General features: G+C 38.0%; 2 pseudogenes; one reads left to right on the top strand and one right to left on the bottom strand.

Moving 5' to 3' along the window:
* Positions 1 to 1,557: 1,557 nt before the first annotated feature.
* Positions 1,558 to 2,853, bottom strand: LOC149534657 (aspartic proteinase nepenthesin-1 pseudogene; annotated as a pseudogene).
* Positions 2,854 to 5,084: 2,231 nt separating this feature from the next.
* LOC149534656 (aspartic proteinase nepenthesin-1 pseudogene) lies at positions 5,085 to 6,179 on the top strand (annotated as a pseudogene).
* The last annotated feature ends 1,474 nt before the right edge of the window (positions 6,180 to 7,653 follow it).

Here is a 7,653-nt window from a genome sequence, read left to right as displayed (position 1 = left end):
AAATTAACTTTGATTTTAGGAGAGATAGAGTCATCTCTAAGAATATAAAATAGGGAGTCTACACTAATGATAAATAGGACCAAGACAAGGGGACAACCTTACCTAATGGATTTGGGTAGAGAAAAGAATCCATATCTGATCTCATCAATCTCCATAGCAATTCTCACATCATTCATTTTAATGTAAGGACCATCTAAAGACAATAGGGAAATCAAGAGCATCCAACATCATTATAATGAACTTCCATTCTATCCTATCATAGGCCTTTTTGTAATCGATCAAGAGCATTCTAACTTGTTGGCTAATTGTCTTGGCCCAATCCATGGCTTCCTAGTAAGTAATCAAGTTTTCTAGGATGCTTCCCCCTTTTATGAATATAGTTTGAGTGGAATAAATTAGTTCATAAATATTTTATGCCAACCTTAGAGAAAGAAGCTTGACCAAGATCTTATATGAGACATTAAGTAGGGTAATACGCTTCTAATTCTTAATCAAAGTCTTGACATCATCCTTAGGGAGTTTAATAAAACTTGAGTTGATAACCAAGCCCAAGGTTTTATTTGATATAACTTTATTGTAGAGCTAGAGAAGATCATAACAATCCAATCAATATTTTTCTTATATACAACTCAATTGGCAACCCATGTGGCCCAAGAGCCTTCTCGTTACTTATTCTAAAGATGTTATTATTATATCAAGTATTGTCTTATATTTTCCTTATTTTTACTTTAATGTTAGTATAATTTTATTATATCATTTCATATTATTGTATAGTATTGTTTTATTAGTATAGAACAAAGACGAATTTAAATATTTTAAAAAAAATTATCTTTTTTTAGTAATTCTTTATAAAAAAAAAAACCTTATATAAATCTAGTGAAACAATGACAAATACTCCCTTTATTCTTGATTCTAGTAGAAGGGGTTTCAACTTTAAACCCTCACTCATATATCATACAACAAAATTAATTTTATCTTGAGGTATCCTGTATTCTAGGGTCAACCACCCTTTTTCCTTGGCTGCTTTCTAATACATCAAAAACAAAAGTAATTTTATGAATGATAGAATGTGTTTAAACATACAAATAAGTTATATATCCCTTCTCAATATTTTGAAATACATAGTTGACATTTTTTTAGTTTGTAAATCTAGACTATCGAACTCTATTATTATCAATAATAAATACTTTATTTACAAATTTAAAAATAAGACAAATTATTTCTAAAAATAATAACAAAAGTCTTATATAAATCTAGTGAAAGAAAAGTTATATTTCCCTTTATGTAATTGTTGACTCAAATTTGAATTCAAGTATTGTCTTATGTAATCAATATTAAAAATAAAACATAATTATGTTTAAAATTGATAAGGGAAAAAGTCCGAAAACAAATCTAGTGAAATCTTTCTTTAATAATAATTCTGGACTCGAAATTTTAACTTTCAAAAAAGAAGAAATTAACTTAAAACCTGCATTGTCAACACCGCATGACATAAACGGTCTTATGAACAAAACCGTCAATTAAAATTTACACATATTTGCTGCTTATCTATACGCTTTAAAGAGAACTGCAGTCCGTGGGCTTGAAAGAGAGTGTATTTTGGGCATTGTCATAGAGGATGTGGATGTTTTGCTGCTGTATGTTGCCCAACACTGAAACACTACTGGAAGAACCCACGAATGCCAAACACAACAGCCCGTCTATTTCGATAAACAAATTATCAGCGCCAACCTCGTAATCAACGCCACCTTCAAAGTTGAATGCAAACGAGGGCAACATCAGCTGACCCGGATCCGATGGCATGTCATAGCACAAATCCAGACCCGTAGAAGACCCATTGACAGGACTCATACCCACGGCCGCTTCAACGGCCTTTTTCAGAGGATTGTAAGCAGCATCAGTCAGGCTGGTAACGGTCGATCCAGAATCGATGAAAATACCCCCGCCGCCATCCGCTTTCAAATCAAATGTCCCGGGAACAAGATCAACCGCGGAGCCATTCACGGTGATTCCAGCGAGTTGCATATACCAGAACGTCGGAATCAAGGGGTTCTTCACGAGAGTGACAGACTTTGCTCCAGTCAAGGAAGCGCTGGGCCCAAAATAGAGAGGACTCGTTTTGGAAGGAGGGTCAGAAATGGGTAAGAGACAGTAGGAGAATTTGTTCTCGACCTGTGCTCCCAGCTGGGAAATGAGAGAAAGAGGGCCTCTTCCCAATCCAACAACGCCTCCGCCCTGAATGAATGTTTCCCCGCGGTTGTCATGTCCGCATCCAAAGGCAAAATGAGGGACCTTGTTATCACCTCCTATTGTCAGAGTCTCCAGGGAAAGCCCACCGCCGGTGAAAGATCCGTCGGAATATTGCACCGCGTAATTGCAATCGGGAGTGCATCCCGACTGTTGGAGGCCCAGTTCCTGGCAGAGGGAACCGTCGCAGGGAACGGCTGAAAATGAGGAGGATTTGGAAGGGTCGAAGATTGGGTTGGCTTGTTTATAGCAGTCGTGGCAAGGCATGCATTGTGTCCACGTCAGATCGCTTCCCGTGTCCACAATTCCCTCGAATCTCACCGGGGGAGTTCCCACTGCAACTTCGATTAGATATTCTCCGTCTCCCACGCGAAGAGGGGTTGCGTACGTCTTGTTTGCGGCTTTCACCATTGCATCTATATTCTGCACTCGACTCATACTTCGAATTACTGCTGTTTTGAGTCGATCGCTCAAACTCATGTGATCTCCATCTGATCGGCGCCTCATTTCAATCCTAGAAGAATAAGATGATGATATGGCAGGAACACTGATTAGGAAGAAGAAGGCTATTATGCAGGATACGTAGCAATACTTGAACCAGCCCATTTTTCTGTATTTGTTTGACTTATGCATGTGTATGGCGAAAGCATGAGATTATATAGGATCGGAGATTAAGGTTTCGGTTTACTTCTACCTGCCGATTGCTTTTCGAGCTTTGATGATTCCATCGCTATATGGTGTCCGCAAACACGCAACAGCGTTCTTTCTAAACTAACTAATTCATTCCTGCTTTTGCTTTCAATTCATTCCCGTTCTCGTCCTATTTTGTCGGTCGTTTTCAAATCACACAATGACAAACAAGCGATTGAGGTTCTCATGTTCTCATTCACGGGGTTCACGCTCAAGCTACGTTACGTCGACAATCGGGATTGATTCATGATGGCATCTCTCAATACTGTGTTCAATCAACATTCTTCTAAAAAAAATGGCAGCATTTTCCAAACCAATATCTAATAACCTAAAAAAGAGAATCACACCTGTAAATAGGTCTTCTCATGTACAATAAATAAATAAAATTGGAAGGGGTGCTAACACATATACATATGGGTACATAAAAGTCGTTTGCCTTATGGAGACATCTTAAAAATCTAATCATACATTTCTGTTTTATAATTATTAGCCAGCTAATTGACCAATCTATATTTATGACCTATTCTACCCAATTCCAAGTCATATCACATAGTTTACTATAGAACTTGGATACATGAATTAATATAGCCTTTTAAACTCAGAATTATAAATTTGCACCTAACGTATAGTCCTTTTCGAAATTTGTCATTATCTTGATTATCTATGAACTATAGGCTCTACCTATCCTATTGAAACTATTACAAGTATTTCAATGCTCATAGATGCCACAATGTATGTTTGGTTACATTTTTGTGGCTGTTTGATTCTTTAAATGATGCATTTTCATTGAGAAAATGAACCTATAATCCATTACCATGCTTCTCATAATGTATCTTTTTGACTACAATTTGTCAAATTTTTAAAAATAATTATATACATCTACACGCTTATAAATAATATTATGTTATCACATAAATTTTTATGAATGTCTTATTTTGTCAATATATTAGACTTAGACTTATTATAAATGCATTCAATACATTAAGCAATTAAGCTCACCTCTATGAACAAATGTATTGATAAATATTATATATTTTATTCATAGTAATTTTTAATTAATTTTTTAAAATTATATATTATATATTAATACTAAATTTTATTTCTAATTACAAACTTAAAATATATTCGCATAAATATATTGATTCAAATATTATTGTTATTGTTAAAATTGTAATTATTTTTTGATTTATAATGTATTCTAATTATAGTTTATTACAATACTAAATTCATCAATGTAAAAATGCTTAATAAGTATAGTAAATAGCTTATTAGCTAATTGTATGTAGATAGTTATATTTAATTAATTATTCCAAAGTACACATTAAAAAAACCATATCATATATATTTTGCCCCTTAAGTAGACACATTTAGTATTGAATTATCTAGTCATAAAACCTAGGTGCTTCGAATTAGAAGCCTTTTTTAGGTCGAGTTTATGCATAGCTAGTCGTTGCGACAGTAGGCGCCTATAGTTTTGCAATTAGTGAAAGAAGGAAGTAGATTCCATTTTTGTCAATTCTACCACGTCATTGTTACCGCTACGGATGCGACTTCGGCTGGTTACAGGAATTGAGAAAAGGAGTAATTATTGGATGGGAAAGCATCCCCGATACGAAATCATTCATTCCTTGAGTAAACAACAGCGAGTAACAGGAAATGACAAGAAGAGGAATTACAGGATTGCGAGTTTTGCAAGATGACGTACTCAACTCATACGATTTGAAGACAGAGATATGTAGAGGCACGGTTCTGAGTAATGACTTTCCATATTATATATATATGGCGTAGTTGGTCACAGAGCAAAACATCATTGCGGGGAGCTTGAAAAAGTTTCATTGCTGTAGATACTAGAGCTTAGACCTGATCGGTGAATTGCAATGGAATTGATAAGGCGTGGGAAGCCGGCCTTCATCTCCTTCATAATACTAATGTTGTGCGTGGTTTCATGTTCGTGTAGCAGAGCTGCTCGGACGAAGACCGGTGAAAATCTGGCCGGGCCGACTCGGGTGGAGCTGACTCGCAGAGAGGCCGAGTTGAGCTTCGGCGAGCGACTGAAGGGCGCCGTGGCCCGGAGCAAGAGTCGATCGCAGAAGATAGACTCAATTGTGAAGAAGGCAATACTCGGCAAGCAGCTCGACGCGGAATCGCCCGTTCACGTCGGAGACGGCGAATTCCTGATGAGAGTGGGAGTGGGGAGCCCTTCCGTCAGCTTCGACGCGATAGTTGACACGGGGAGCGACCTGATATGGACGCAGTGCATGCCTTGCGTCCAGTGCTACAAACAGCCCTCGCCCATCTTCGATCCATCCAAATCATCCACCTACTCCAAAGTCCCCTGCAAAAGCGACCTCTGCAATGCTCTGCAGCTCAAATACTGCTCTCCCGACTGCACCTACTATTATCTCTACGGCGACTTCTCCTCCACCAGCGGCATCCTCTCCTACGAGACGCTCGCCATCGGCAACGCCACCCGCGTCCCTCACGTCGCCTTCGGGTGCGGCACCAACAACCAGGGCGAGGGATTCCAGCAGGGCGGAGGCCTCGTGGGGCTCGGACGCGGCCCTCTCTCCCTCACCTCGCAGCTCGCCTCCAAATCCTCCCTCGACAGCAAATTCTCCTACTGCCTCCTTCCCATCACCGACTCCCCCTACCACACCAGCCCTCTCTTCTTCGGCGACGGCGCCGACCTCTCCGGCGCCAAGACGCTGCAGCTCATCACCAGCGCCACCATTCCAACCTTCTGGTACATCCCCATCACCGGCATCACCGTCGACGGCGCCGCCCTCGACATTCCTCCGGGCACCTTCGATCTGAAACCCGACGGCAGCGGAGGCATGATCATCGACTCCGGCACCACCGTCACCATTCTCGACGAGGCCGCCTACTCTCCTCTCAAGAAGGCCATCCAGTCCACCCTCCATCTCGCTCCCGCTGACGGCTCTTCCACCGGTCTCGACCTCTGCTACCATTTGCCCAGTACCAGTAAGCCCCCCACATTTCCCTCCCTCACATTCAACTTCAAGGGAGGCGTCGACTACGAGATTCCCACGGAGAACTACTTCATCGAGATCGAGGACGGGAAGGGGCAGAAGATGCTGTGCCTGGCTGTGCTGGGGTCGTCTGGGCTGCTGGCGTCGGGGCCGTCGATATTTGGGAACGTGCAGCAGCAGAACTACCACATCCTCTACAATGACGCCGACAGCACCCTCTCTTTCAAACCCACCTCCTGCGATTCCCTCTAGTCGATCGCCACTCCATCCGGTCCCAACCCTTCCTTCCTTCCTTCTTGCTCTGTTTTTCTCCCTCGTCTCCTTTAATATGTATCTCTCTCTTCTTTGGACATGGGCAACATCGCTTATAGGGTGTTGGCCGTGTCCAAAGAAGAGGGATATATCCTTCCTTCTTCCCCTCCTTTGATATGTATTTCTGATACATATCTTTCCTCCTTCACCTCTTTTCTATTCTATGTATCTCTTTTTTTTTACATGGGTAACACCTTATTTGATTTACTTTCATGTATCTTTCTCTCTTTCCTTATTAATATGTTAAAAATAGACTTTGTACGTGAGCAGTCTACTCCAAAAAATTAATATTATTGTCAACAAATTGAAAATGTATTATTTTATTATATTATCAGGTTAAACTATTGCTTAAATGAATTTTCACTATTATTAATAATAAAAGTTAGAGTTACAAATTTTGAATATTGAAAACATATCTTATATGATGTTAATCTTGTAAACTCAACAAAATTCTAAAATTCTTTAATGCTTTATTATTCTAAACTAAACAAATTAAATATGTACATAGAATTATTAAATTTTCACAATGCATATTCATAATAAGTGTTCTTTTTAGATTCAACGATATGGAGTTATTTCCCATTAATGTTTTGTATCATATATTATAAACCATCATGACAATAAAAGGAGATAGTTGTTCAAATCATTGATATAAAATAATTCCACACATTTAAATTAAAAAATAACACTTTCCAGAATACTTACAATTTAAAATATAGAAATTTAATATGATTGCCAAATTTTCATCCCATAAGTTCACTTCTTATTATGCCTAGATTTTAAAAACTTAGTTTCCAATAACACAATTACAAGAGATCCAAAAAATATTACACTATACTTAGAATTTATATTATAATGATTATTGATAAATTTATTTTTATTCATAACAGGTGAAAAAAATATAATATTTTATTTTATTTTTTAAATTTCTAAGAGGCCGAAGCCAAGATTCGTTATTATTATGTGACATGATTAATTATTATTATTTATTAAGCTTGTGTAGAGTCAAACCCAAAACCTCTTAGATAAGAGGCTCACAATTTATCGTTGTGTTGTAAGCTCTTGCCTAAAATATAAAAATAATAAGAAAAATGAATTATTATTATTATTATTACATTGATAAAAAAGGCAACTTATTTTATTCATAATAAGTAACACATATTTAATAATATTATTAAAACAACTTTACTTGTGACACAAAAGATGATGGGTAGAATGATTGAACCAAGGATGCACCCACCAACCACCCTGCTAGAGTTACACATGGAAACACAACCCAAAGATTGAAGAACAAATAAACATCTTGATATCGATGCAGATATGCTAAGATAATTTCCTTAAAATATACTATGAATAATGCCTACTTGGTTGCAACCATAAACAATAGAATTACAATAAGCGATCTTAGGAGCTC

This window comes from Cupressus sempervirens, chromosome 10 (assembly GCF_028749045.1).
Source record: "Cupressus sempervirens isolate cs-2001-9-10 chromosome 10, ASM2874904v1, whole genome shotgun sequence".
Classification (NCBI taxonomy): Eukaryota; Viridiplantae; Streptophyta; class Pinopsida; order Cupressales; family Cupressaceae; genus Cupressus; species Cupressus sempervirens.
Note: the sequence above shows the minus strand (reverse complement) of the source record. Positions and strands in the feature narration are given on the sequence as shown.